Source organism: Halichoerus grypus, chromosome 12 (genome assembly GCF_964656455.1).
Source record: "Halichoerus grypus chromosome 12, mHalGry1.hap1.1, whole genome shotgun sequence".
NCBI lineage: Eukaryota > Metazoa > Chordata > Mammalia > Carnivora > Phocidae > Halichoerus > Halichoerus grypus.
Window position 1 is genome coordinate 37,959,707 of NC_135723.1, and position 13,287 is coordinate 37,972,993.

Below are 13,287 nucleotides of genomic sequence, written 5' to 3' on the forward strand. Positions count from 1 at the left end.
CTGCAGGGTAGACAGAAGGTAAGAACAGAGCAGGGTACACGTGCTCTTAAAATAACCCTTTTACAATATGTTCACGTATTGATACAGTGAAACAGCACACCTTAAAATAAAGACTAAGGTGCTTTATTTCTCTGTTTTGAATATTTCAAAAATGACTTGCCAATTTATTCCACTCTCACTTTTTAAAAGAAGCATTTCATCTTTAATTTACAAAAATCCCCGACAACAAAATTCAATCTGATATCTTTGCTCTTGGGTGTGTTGAGCTTTTGCTCTGCTGCCTCCCAGAACCGCAGGAGCTTGGGCAGGTCCTGTTGTCTTACTTCTCTGAACTTGAGGGTCATCATCGGTAAGAGTTCCTGTAACAGAGGGTTAGATAAAGCTGTGCCTGGAAAGCACTTGGAAGCTGCCCGGCACATCGTTACTTCAGTCATTCCACTCTTCGTCTGTCCTTCCTAGTTTTCTGAAACTCACGTCACACACACACAAAACAGCTTTTAAGTCCATGTCCGTAAATATAAAAAGCTCTTACGTGACTTTTCAGTATCGTCTGCCACATTTTCATTCTTTCTTTGATATTTATAGCATCTGTTTTATTATCTGTTTTATTGCAATCTCCCTGGATGCTTCTGCCTCTTCCCTTTTGATCGTCTCTCCTCCTGGAAGCACTTTCTGAGGGACTCTTTTCATTCTCCAGCTTCACCCCAGATGACCACCATTACTTTCATGCTGTTAACAGCCACTCATTGACAACTGCCATGTTTGCGTTTCCAGCGCAGACCACTCCTCCAGTTTCCAGACCTGTAGATCCAACTGCCTATCCAATATCTCCTTTGGAATAATTTAGGCATACCCCAAACTCAGCCTGTCTAAAACCAAACTGACGATCTACTTCCCCTAAATGTGCTCCTCCACTGTTTCCAAATCTCATGAATAGCACTTTCACCCATCCAGTTAATACATCCAGAAACTTTAGGAGTTCCTCAACGCCTTACACTTTGGACATTATATCCTGCCCAGATCTTCAATCGGGTCCCTCAACATATTGATTTTGTATCATAAATATCTTTAAAATCTGCCTCTCCTCTCTCTCTTTTTAAATATCTTATTATTTATTTATTTGTGTGTGTGAGAGAGAGAGAGAGCACAAGCAGGAAGTGAGAGCACTAACGTCAATCAGAGGGAGAAGCAGGCTCCCCGCTGAGCAGAGAGCCGGATGGGGGACTCGATCCCAGGACCTGAGCCGAAGGCAGCCGCTTATCCAACTGAGCCACCCAGGCGCCTCTCCTTTTTTCTTGTACCACCACCACCAATACCACTGTAGTCCACGCCACAGTCACTTCACACCTACATTGTACCAGCTTTCTTTTTTAAAGATATACAAGAAACTTGTATAAACTTTTTTTTTTTTTTTTTAAGATTTTGTTTATTTATTTGACAGAGAGAGAGATAGCGAGAGCAGGAACACAAGCAGGGGGAGTGGGAGAGGGAGAAGGGCTCCCCGCGGAGCAGGGAGCCCGATGCGGGGCTCGATCCCAGGACCCTGGGATCATGACCTGAGCTGAAGGCAGACGCTTAATGACTGAGCCGCCCAGGTGCCCCTGTACCAGCTTTCTAACGATTCTGCTTTCACCCTATAATCCACTTTCCAGGGAGCATCCCAAATTGTTGGCTATTGCTGTCCTTCGTCTGGCATGTCAGGAGCTTCCAATGCCTATTTTGTTGAATAAATGTATTTCTCTGGGGTCTACTTAAGTAGTACTGAATATCACATTAAATAATATATATAAACGGTAAAACAGGATTTACAATGTTGCTAATATTGACTTTAATACCTTAGAAGTAAATCCCACTGAGTGTGCAAAGCTCTACCACATTTTGAGGGTAAATAAATTAGATTCAAATATATGGGAAAATAAGGAGAAAGATGAGCTGCTTGAATAGGAGAGGGTCAATTCTTTCACCCTTGCGTTTCTATTTGTAACAATGTTTCTTTGTTTTGTTTTGTTTTGCTTTGCTTAGCTTTTTACTCCTGTTGGGTTTCTGAAGTAGCTATTGATTTAAGACTTTTGATGTAAAGACAAAAATAATTTATCTTCTGTGATAAAAGAGAGACCATGTTCATTATTTTCACTCTGGGGAAAATTAGAATTCAACCGGGCATGATGAGCGGGCAAATGATCAGAACAAACAGCATAAGGAACAATTGGAATGTACCAAAAAAAAAAAAAAAAGAGAGAAAGAGGAACCATACATGGTGGGGGTCAGGAGCCGGCTCCTGGACCATATGAGAGAAGGAAAAGAATAATCTCAGAGTCTGGCTAGACCACAGGAGACCACAAAGCACTACGTTGTTGAGGGGCAAAGTCTAGAGGACCCACCTGAAAGCAGAGTTTGTGGGAACTGTGAAACAATTATTCCATTATGCTCCACACTGAGCAAACCTAGAATATTCTGCTTTTCAAGAGAACCAGGATGTGGGAAATGTGTGTGGGAGTTGGGAGGAAATCCACAAGCATGAATAAGTGCTGAGAACATTAAATCTGTATGGATTATTTCCACATGAAAATCCTGAGAAGGTTTGCAAAAAGGAAGACAAAGTCTTTTCGAGTGAAACCTTCCTGTTTTCAGAAGAAACCTCTCCTAAAATCACTTGTAGCGAATCTCTGAAGAACATTCCTTTGAAGGCCTAGTCTGGTAGATTATACGTGGTGATGGGAGCCCGTAGTTTTGCTGGGGGACCTCCCTGGAATGAATGAATACCATAGCTCTGCACTGTGTATGAAGAGTGGCTGGGATGAGGCAGTTGTTTAACGTGGCATCTATCTGTACACAGGGGGTTAGGCTGTAATGAAAATATAGAGGGTGGGATTATTATTGCTCATTTTGCTAGTACTGTTTGAAAGATATGGCTGAGAAACTTAGTGTTTTGGTTAGTTATTCTGTGGATCCAGAGGATCTAAGAAAATATGGGTCACAGAAAAAAAAATTGGGGGCCAGAATCTGACTTTTGATGATCTCTTTGATGATCAGCAGCATATTATCCTGACTAGGATTGGCTAAAGGATGGAAAAGCTTTAATTTCCTTAGTATGGTTACACAGGGACCTTTTGGACAGAGACACGGAATGACTTGAAAAGGGTTGAAAGAGGGCACAGTCTATAATAAGGGGTTGGTGACTCCATGAGGGGAGGCTCCTCATTTTTATTTATTTTAAATTTCTATCTTGATCATATTTTTAAGTTTTTATACTGACAGAATAGAATACAATCTTCCCCTTCCCCCTGTTATACCGATATTTCTAAGTCTTTTCGGGTTTATTGTTCTAATACATTTCTGACAAGTAGTGACGAACCCATCCCTCATCTGCACGACACTGTATAGTGCGATGTAATATTCAGACATTGAGAAAGGTGTGCTATAATGGAAGGCCCTGGGCTGTGATGCGGGGTATGTGGTGTAGGGGCAGGAGGCGATGACCTATCCCTGGGCCCCAGGTGCCATTCTTTGCCTTTTGGAACCTCTATTTTCTTTCTTAATTAGCAAAAAACAAAACAACAACAACAACAAAAAACAACAATGAAAAACAAACAAACAAACCCCACACCCTATCATAAAGTTTTCCTTACAAACTTGCAGCCTCAGCCTTCATGTAGTATATATCCGTGAAATCAGAGGTTGGCTGATTTCTAAGAGGTTGGCAGTGGAATAAGTTCACAGAGGGTCTTAACAGAGCCCCAGGATTTTTTTTGCTCCTGATGATGTTTTGCATTTTGGCTTTCATCACACTTTGTAGAGGATCTGTGTTGTTCTTTTACCTGTGAAGGGATGGGCTTTGCTGGAGATCTAGTTAGTATTTTGTGTCCTAGATCTGCTACTTGGTATAGAATGATCGTGGATTATTCCTCTTGTAGTTTGAATGTAGTACTCACTGATTTATGGCTTTTTAATGTCTGTAATTCAGACTGTTAGTTACAGACTTAATCTTTCTATGATCTCACTGACTTACTCTCAGGAGGGTCATCTGGTTCTAACATTGCCATTCCACTGTTCTCCAGGACTGGTTCAGCTGGAAGGTCAAGAATCCTAGTTCTGTCCAGGGCTCTAAGTAACCCATCACAAACACTATAGACTTGATCAACAAGACAATCTATCCATATAACAGATGCTCTTCAGTATGTACCATCAATAAAAAAGAGTGTGTATTTAACATAGGAGCATAGTTGGCATTAGTCAGGGTTCTCTTGGTTACAACCAAATGAACTTAATAACAAAAAACTATCAGCTCACTTAACCAGGAAGTTTAGGAATGATGTCTTCAGGCACAATTGGATCTAGAGTTTCAAATCTTCTCCTTCATAGTCTCTCTTACCCTCTGTTCGTATTTCTGTTTGTCTCTTCTTCTCTGTGCATGATGGTCTCTTTACTTTTTGTTATAGACTGCCTCCTTCATGTGGCCAGGGAAGATGACCACTTGCAATCACAACTTCACACCATCCTAGTTTGACCAGTAGAAAGAAAGCAGTGCTCTTCTCCACTGCTGTATGTCAATCCTAGGCAACCCCCACTGGGGAAGGTAATAATGGGATTGGCCATTACTGAAGCATAACTAATATTCCATCAGAAACATATAGAATGAAGGAAATATTTCCCAAGGAATCAGAGGATGGGAGGCAAAAAGTATGCTAGACAATAGAAATTACAGGTTACTACAGTTTGACGCATAAGTTATCTCCTATTAGAACTCTCCTGAAGCTGAATACCAAGATAGTTTATAAGCTATCTGATGACCAACATCCAACCATGACTTGACTGGTGTGGTGATTAATTGTATATGTCAACTTTACTGGGCCATGAGGTACCCAGATATTTGGCTAAATGTTATTCTGGATCCGACTGTGAGGGTATTTCTGGATGAAATTAACATCTGAATCCCTAGACTAAGTGAAGAAGATTGCCCTCTCCAATGTGAGTGGACCCCATCCAACCTGTTGAAGGCCCTAGAACAAAAAGCAAAGTAGGAGAATTCATTCTTCTGCTTGACTCCTTGGCCTGGGACATCCACTTCTCTCCCTTCAGCTCTGGTTCATTGGATTTCCTGGGTCTCCAGCTTGCCAACTACAGGTCTTAGGACTTCTCAGACTCCACGGTCACGTGAGCCATTTCCTTATTATCAAGCAACCTCTTTCTTTCTCTCTCTATCCATATATATGTATAATATTCTGCATTTTCCAGAGAATCCTGACTAAAACAATTAGGGATATTTGGGTAGCAGACAGGAGAAGGGATATCTAGACTACAATATCTGGTTGCTATCTAATGTCTTAGCTTCAATTTTCTGTCACTGGGATATTTTTTCCCCACCCGATTCCAGAAAGTACATTGTTGCCTTTTATGGAGTGACTATTAAAAATCAAAGTAAGAGATTTTTGTTTTGAGTTTATGCCTTCTCAATGTGTAATTTTAGATATTATACCATGCAAGAGAATGAACTCTACCAAATAGCATAAAATGTTGAAAAATTTTTATACCTTCTATATGATGTGATCTGATTAAAATTCACTTTGCTTTTTCCAAGAACTCAAGAGAAACACAGAGGAGAAAATCCAACATATTAAAATTCCATGAATACTGGGGATGGGTAAGTCTAGCAATTTCCTTTCAAGTATGTGCTGGGATTAGAATATTATCATGTAGAAAAGATAATTCTGGTTTAAACTTATAACCCATGAAAATGAGTAAATTATAAACCTGGCAAATACATTTTCCAATTTCTAAAAGATGTTTAGAAATAAATTCAAAAGAGCATCAATGGAAAAATGGAGGAAACAGGCTTACCTTGTGACAAAACAGGAGATAAATGAGTTTTTAAATGTCATTGTGCCACATAACCAACACCTCTTTCATGACTTTTATTAACATGCTCCTACTGAATGCACCTATATGGTTTCTTGGAAGCTTGAGATCTGAGGATCAGATTTGATGTCATTCCTAGAATTATCCGGAAACCAGTAGAGTTGGGTAAATTTCTTAGGATTTTTTCCCCCCAGACAGGCTAACTTTGTGCGTGTGTGATTTTTTTGCTTTCCAAATAAGAAAAGAAAAGAAAAAAACACTTTTTGGGGCTGTGGTCACAAAATTAACCATACCAGAAACACAGGGTGTTAGATTTCCTGTTCCAATTTTTAGAACAAATACGCAATTTAATACTTAAAATTTTTAGTTCATCAGTCTAATTTACAATTTACATCAGTGTACACTGTATTGCAGTTCTAACTAATTGATAGAATACAAGGTAGAATGGTTTTTACCACACTAATCTTGGCCATCAATTAGAATTAAAAAGAAAAACAGGCAAATCTTGAAATGATTACAGAAATTGTATCTGAGTAATAGATGTCAGGTCAAACAATTAAGCCAATCCAATCCATAAATTGTGGGATTATCTAAAATAATCCAAACTGGCTGTATTATATAAATAAATTATATAAATAAAATTTGGGGCGGAATTTTTCAAATCAGAGCTGCACTCTGATCTTCACTGCCTGAAGTGGGCTGAGTCACTTCTCCTTGTGCCTTGTAGAACTGACAGAAGTGGGCCCCTGGAGGGCACATACTCTCATGCAGTGTTTCAGACTCCATTACACAGGCTTCTCAGTGTAACAAGCTGAAAGAAAAGGCACTTTGAAATGTGTGCCAGTCTCCTGGATTGCTAAATTGACTGAATTTGATATATTGAAAAAGTTCTTCCCATCTCCATATGGGGAAAAGACAGGGGATGACACAACAAAGGCAGGGAACATAAAATGTTCCTCAGGAACTTTCTGGGCTGAAAGCTTCCCTGACTGAGGCTGGAAAGTGAGAGTGGCATTCCACATGCTCAAGACCACTCCCTTCCTGACACCCTCCAGCAGTAGTGGTTGGTCTTCATTCAGTGGAAAGAGTTGATGCAATTTGCTCAAGATGTCTATTAGGTAAAGAACTCCATCATTCTCAAATGACAGCCCACCCCTTCTCCCCTCTCCCACCCCTCACCAAATTTCAAAGTGTTGTGTCAAAGATTAAATCATACCCTTGGATCAACATGGCATAATCAGGTAATACTTTTGAAAAAAAAAAGATTTATTTTAATTATTTTAGAGAGGGGAAAAAGAGAGAGAGAGAGTAGGGGGAGGGGCAGAAGAGAGAGAGAGCCTCTCAAGGAACTCCCTGCTGAGCGCAGAGCCTCACTGTGGGGCTCTATCTCCTGACTCTGAGATCATAACCTGAGCAGAAATCAAAGAGTCGGAGGCTTAACCGACTGAGCCACCCAGGTGCCCCGTCAGCTAATACTTTTTAAGTAATAAGAGCATACATTTGTGTTTTTGTTTTGAGCATCAGTTTTATAAGAACTTTGGAAAAACAGCTATATAAGTAAATAATATGAAACAAAATGTATTGTGTGAAGTTTGAAGTTAAACCTGAGACTGTGAAGATAGTTTCTATTGTAGTTGTATGGCAAACCTCCATCCCCTCTGGAGTTCACCTTAACTCTCTGTCCATAAGGGCTGCATTGAGAAGAACTGGGAATAAACCTAAGCATCCCTCTGGCTCTACTTTCATGGAGAGGTATATGCTTTTGCCTCTAAATCTCACATTTCACATTTGTGTCACCACTGGAAGCCTATACTTCCATGCTTTTATTTAGATAAGGCATTATCAGGACTTACTTTTTCCTATCTGGCCAATTTCTAATGCTCCTGTCTGAATTCTCTCACGTCTATACTAAGATATGAGAAAAGCTAAATAGCTTTGAACAATAACTTGGGATATGCATTATTCTTTAGTGGTTTTGTTTTAAAATAATTTTAGATTTACAGAGGAGATGCAAAAATAGAGAGTTCCCATATACTCTATCACCCAGTTTCCCCTAATGTTAACATTTTATTTAATCTTGGTACATTTATCAAAACTAAAAAATTAACATTGACACAATACAATTAATTGAACTGCAGTCTTTATTCAGATTTCCCTAGTTATTCCACTAGTAAACTTTTTCTGTTCCAGTATCCAGTTGCACTTAGGGGCTGTTTTTTGCTTTTCCCTTTCTACTTTTAAATAACACAATAGACACACATTACCATTTTTAAAAGCTTTGATCTTTCATGATTATCAAAGGCTATTAATAGCTCCATATTATTTTTTAAAATAGTGTTAAATTCTTACATTATATAGGCTGAACTGCTTTAAATCAGTAAGAAATTTGTTGTGTGAAATTTTAAAACTTGAGTATAACAGGAAGATAGGTTAAAAAGAAAAAACTACAACCATTTCAAGAGAGCATATAATCTCTTTCCTTCTAGCAAAATCTTTTTTACCTAGGAAATAATTTTCTGATAGGCTAGATTTGATTTACTACAGAAAAGCTCTGAATAATTTTTGCTAGGGATTTTCCAGCCCACTTACAGCTCAAACTAGCACTCTCTTATGACACAGATATATTTTGAGGTGCTTGGAGGCAAGAACCTGTTCTTGCTCGTTTTTGTATCTTTAACATTGCCTTAAACTTGATAAATATTTGTTGAATTAATGAACGTATGAAATTTCCTAGAATCTTCAGGCTGGAGTGAATTTGAAAACTTGACACTTTCAGGTTAATTAGACTCCAGAGCCTTCACCTCTGACTGCCTTTGGGATGTTTTGGTGTAGATAGTGTCAAAGAGGTTGATAGGTGATGTGTTATAGACAGCTTCATGGAAATGTCATGAACCCTTGTAGAATACTTACTGTCAGAAAACTTGCCAAGTTTTAATGTCTGTTTCTTTTTTCTGAGAGAACTAATCTTCTCATAAATGTGCAATCAAAATATTATCGAGAAATGTGGTCATAGCACAATGACAAACATCAAATGAAGTACTGGTCATATCCTGCTTAGATGTAAGCAATTTCCTAGTACTAAAGGTATTATTCAGAAAGCAATCATTCTAAGGCTTTCTATACTGATGTATACAGGGCTCTAGGACAGAAATTTGTCCAGTGATCACTCTATTGATCTCAATGTGCCTGGGTTTTCTGTCATCTTCCTCTCTCAGTTCTGGAACTTTTACTGATAGATTAATGCAAACATGTCTCTTGATGTTACATACAATTAGTTGTTTATGTATTTTAAAATATTTTTATTAATAATTTACAGTATTAAAGAATTTAAGTAGGAATGCCTTCATATAACTGTAAACAAAGAATCCCTGCCAAAGCCAGAAAAAGTAATAGCTTTTTTTTTTTAAGCCTAAGGGACTTGAAAGTCTAAATATGTTGTCAAGACTAATTGCAGAATTTAAATCTTGAGGGTGTTAGTTTCTTATTGGTCTATATTTTATCCAGGCAGAATGTCAGCTGTGTTATAGCATGATGATCTGGGCCTCATATTTCCTATATCACCCTAAACACTGAGAAGAGAGCCTTGGGAGAGGGGTCCTGAGTCCATACTGCTGCTTGAAAAAGATTGTGGCATTGGCCATGACCCTGGAACTCTGAACTATGCAAGTAGCTAGCCACATTATTTTTACCCGGTTAATCGATGCTCCTGGAAAATATTTTGACTGGGACTACTCAGTAAGAGGTGAGTATGCCAGTATACACTTAATAGGATCTTAATAAACATTGCTGATTTGATTGGGCTTATGTGATAGGATCTGAAGAATCGGTCATAGTTTTGAGCAGGAGTGGACAAACTTTTTTTTGGTAAAGCACTGGACAGTAAACATGTTCAGCATTGCAAGTCTCTCAAACTAAGCTCTGTTCTTGTAGCTTTAAACTATTTTATTTATTTATTTTTAAAGATTTTATTTATTTGACAGAGAGAGCACAAGCAGAGGGAGAGAGAGGGAGCAGCAGGTTCCCTGCTGAGCAAGGAGCCTGATGTGGGACTCGATCCCAGGACCCTGGGATCATGACCTGGGCCGAAGGCAGCCACTTAACTGACTGAGCCACCCAGGCGTCCCTGTTCTTGTAGCTTTAAAGCAGACATAAATACTTTATAAACAAAAGTTTATAAAGTTACTGTGTTCCAATAAAACTTTATTTATAAAAACAGGTGAAGGGGACAGCATCTGACCCTTAGGCCAGTTTGCCAACTTGGCTTAAAATCACAAAATGTCCTGAGTCTTTCCTAAGGCAAACCCACATTTCAAACAAACTTAAGTGGATTTAGACTCCTTAAAATAACACTTATGCTAATCAGAACTTGCCACTTTGTTCTGCACTAACTGTCTCCAGGATCTTATTGCTTCAGAATGAGACTCAGGTCAGATATTTGTAGATGATCTCCTAACATACAACCAGCATATTGAATAAGAAGGAAGAGTTGATTTTGACTTATGACATAAGTAACTCTACCAATCATTTTAATTATAATTTGATGATTTATGGTAATGACTAACTCAAAAATTATTTCATTTGATTCACATGGACACAGTGTGAAACTTCAAACTCAATTTAGTGAGAAATATTTGCAGAATAGGTTTCTACTCTACCAAATTTTTGGTGAATGTTACGTTAATCAGACACTGATTTAGGTCTCATTTTACACTTGACTGGTAAAAATGTTTCTCTCTTTTCTTAGTGAAATGTGCTTCAGTTTGCCTTAGGAAGCAGAATAGAGTGAACCTGTTGCACTGTCTTTGCTTACTTGCATTTCATTCTTCCCTTGCTTCAACATTTGTTGTGTACCTATTGTGTGAGGAGGAGGAAGGAAAGACTAAGAAGCATATGTAAATTAACCACGTTTAAGCCAAGTAATTAAAGATGGTAATTATATATTTAATATAGTTACAAATTCTGTTCCTTGTTTTCAGGTACTGTGAAATGCTTGTGTTGGGTGGAACTGAGAGTTCCTTGCAAACATTCCAGTGCCTTTCAGGCAGCTGTTATTAGCAGGCAATTACTTGGTGGTTTCTATTAATCAACCTGGTCAGGTTTAACTTGAAGTCACTTGCTCTTGTGCTCAATCTCATAACAGCCAGCATTTGGTATCAACGGCTGAAATGTCTCTCCGCCCCCCCCCCTCCGGCAGCAATTGAAATTAATTTGGTTTTCTTCCTGCTGTGCTTACCCTTGTGGAACATTATTTCTTCTTAGTTCTTGACATATTGGTTGCTTGATGCATAACTTGTGTTCAAAGTTGTCCTCCAGCAGGGCAGCCAACCTAATCCCCAATGAAGAGACTGGCCCAGCTGGTAACACAGCATGACACAGCAGCAGACACTGAACCCTAACCCAGGTCTGCTGGTCCTCTGCCCTCTTTGCTCTACTCCACCTACCTAGTTTGGGATGAGACTCTCAAAGGGGCTTTTGTTAAAACTGTAATTTATGTTAAGAGGCTATACACTTTGGTAGAAGAAAGGAGGCTCTGAGATTAGAAAGACCTGGTGTGGCATTTTTAAAATTTTTGACTCCACCCCTTACTTGTATGACTGGGGCAATTCATGAAGTCATTGAGGTACACAGAGATTAATCTATTGACAAGAAACTGACCTCATAAACGATTGTGGCTATTATGAGAATAGCCACGCGCGCCGGCGAACCCACGCACGCGCGCCGGCGAACCCACGCACGCGCGCCGGCGAACCCACGCACGCGCGCCGGCGAACCCACGCACGCGCGCCGGCGAACCCACGCACGCGCGCCGGCGAACCCACGTCCTCCATCCTGTGGGACACAGAGTAGGTGCTTCACAATTTTTTCGTTTGAACGGAATGTATTTCCTGCAGCGTCGAGTCGACCCAAATGAATGCTTGTAACTTTTGGGAACGATGTCCCCCTAAAGGTACCCTGATTGAAATAACCTGGGCTGAGTGAAAGGGCGGCCTTCTCAGGGCCCTGTGGGCGCGTCACTGGCAATAATTTATGCGTTGTGACAAGTGTTCACATTTGGAACCACAGCTTGCTGAGGCCAGTGTAAATTTCTGAGGCTTTGTGTAATGGGCTGTGTGTAATGCTAATAAACACAAAAACTTCTTTTCTATGAACATGTTCCTTGTGGACCCCTGAGGCTATAGTGCTGATGAGCTTATTTTTTTAATGAGAAGTAAGATGAACTGCAAGCACCCAATTAGAGAGGCTCAGGCAGATCACTAGAAGCTTTCAGGCCTGGACACAACAGAAGAGGTTTTAAGGGGCTCAGACAAGAGAAACCATAATGAGAGAAACACTGAACTTGCTTTAATTCTTAGCAGCGGCTTTGTTTGTCCTCTCTAGGCTCAGAGCTGTGCTGCTGGGACTGAACTCCTTTTCCAACAAAACTATTATTATTTTGTTTTGTTTGTCTCACTAGTAGTGCTCTGTGAAGGACTCTTTGAAATGCAGACTTCTTAGTCTCAGTGAGTGCAGAGCGTTTGACAACGCTACCTCTTCCTATTGCAGAGCAGTCCCACACCTAGAACTGTTCTAATCCAGGAGCCTCATCCTTGGCTTGGTAACAAAGAAAATGAGACTGTGAAAGTGATAATTTTTAGATGGTGTTCTTGCCCATGAGTTACAGCTCAGAGACTGCCATATGTCCATCTTTTAAGATTAGTTTGTGGGTGATGGAGTTACAAGCAGGTGATGGGGCAAAACATCAGAATAAAAGTTCTTAGAGCTTTGATGAGCAGATATATTCTAAAATTTCAGAACCAAGGCTATTCCAGTTTAGTGCAATTAAGGTTAGGACTTTATCTCTTTAATATTTTAGCCAGATCTGAGACTCAGCAGGAATTCTGATTACATGTATCCCTTCCTTGTCTTCCTCTAATTGTGCTTCCCCTCCTGGTGTCCTAATCATTGGTATATTCCATTTTATCCACATTTATGGTGTATTTTTCTTTTTGTCTTTTTTTAACGTTAGAGATAAAGATATATTTGCTTACCTATTTTAACTTGAGTCTCAAAGCAGAAGAAATACAGTTGATCCTTGAACAATTCAGGGGTCAGGGGCACTGATCCCTGCACAATAGAAAATTTGTGTATAACTTAACTACTCATAGCCTATTGTTCAGCTGGAAGCCTTACTGATAATAGTTAATTAACACATATTTTGTAAATTACATGTATTATATACTGTATTCTTAAGGTAAGCAAGAGAAAAGAAAGTGTTACTAAGAAAATCATAAGAGAAGAGACATTTATAACACTATACTGTGTTTATTGAAAAAAATCTGTAGGTAGGTGGACCAGTACAGTTCAAACCCATGTTGTTAAAGGGTCAACTCTATCTGTTCTGTGAATTCATCTTACTTTCCTAGTAATCTACTCAGTGTAGGTATGTTTACT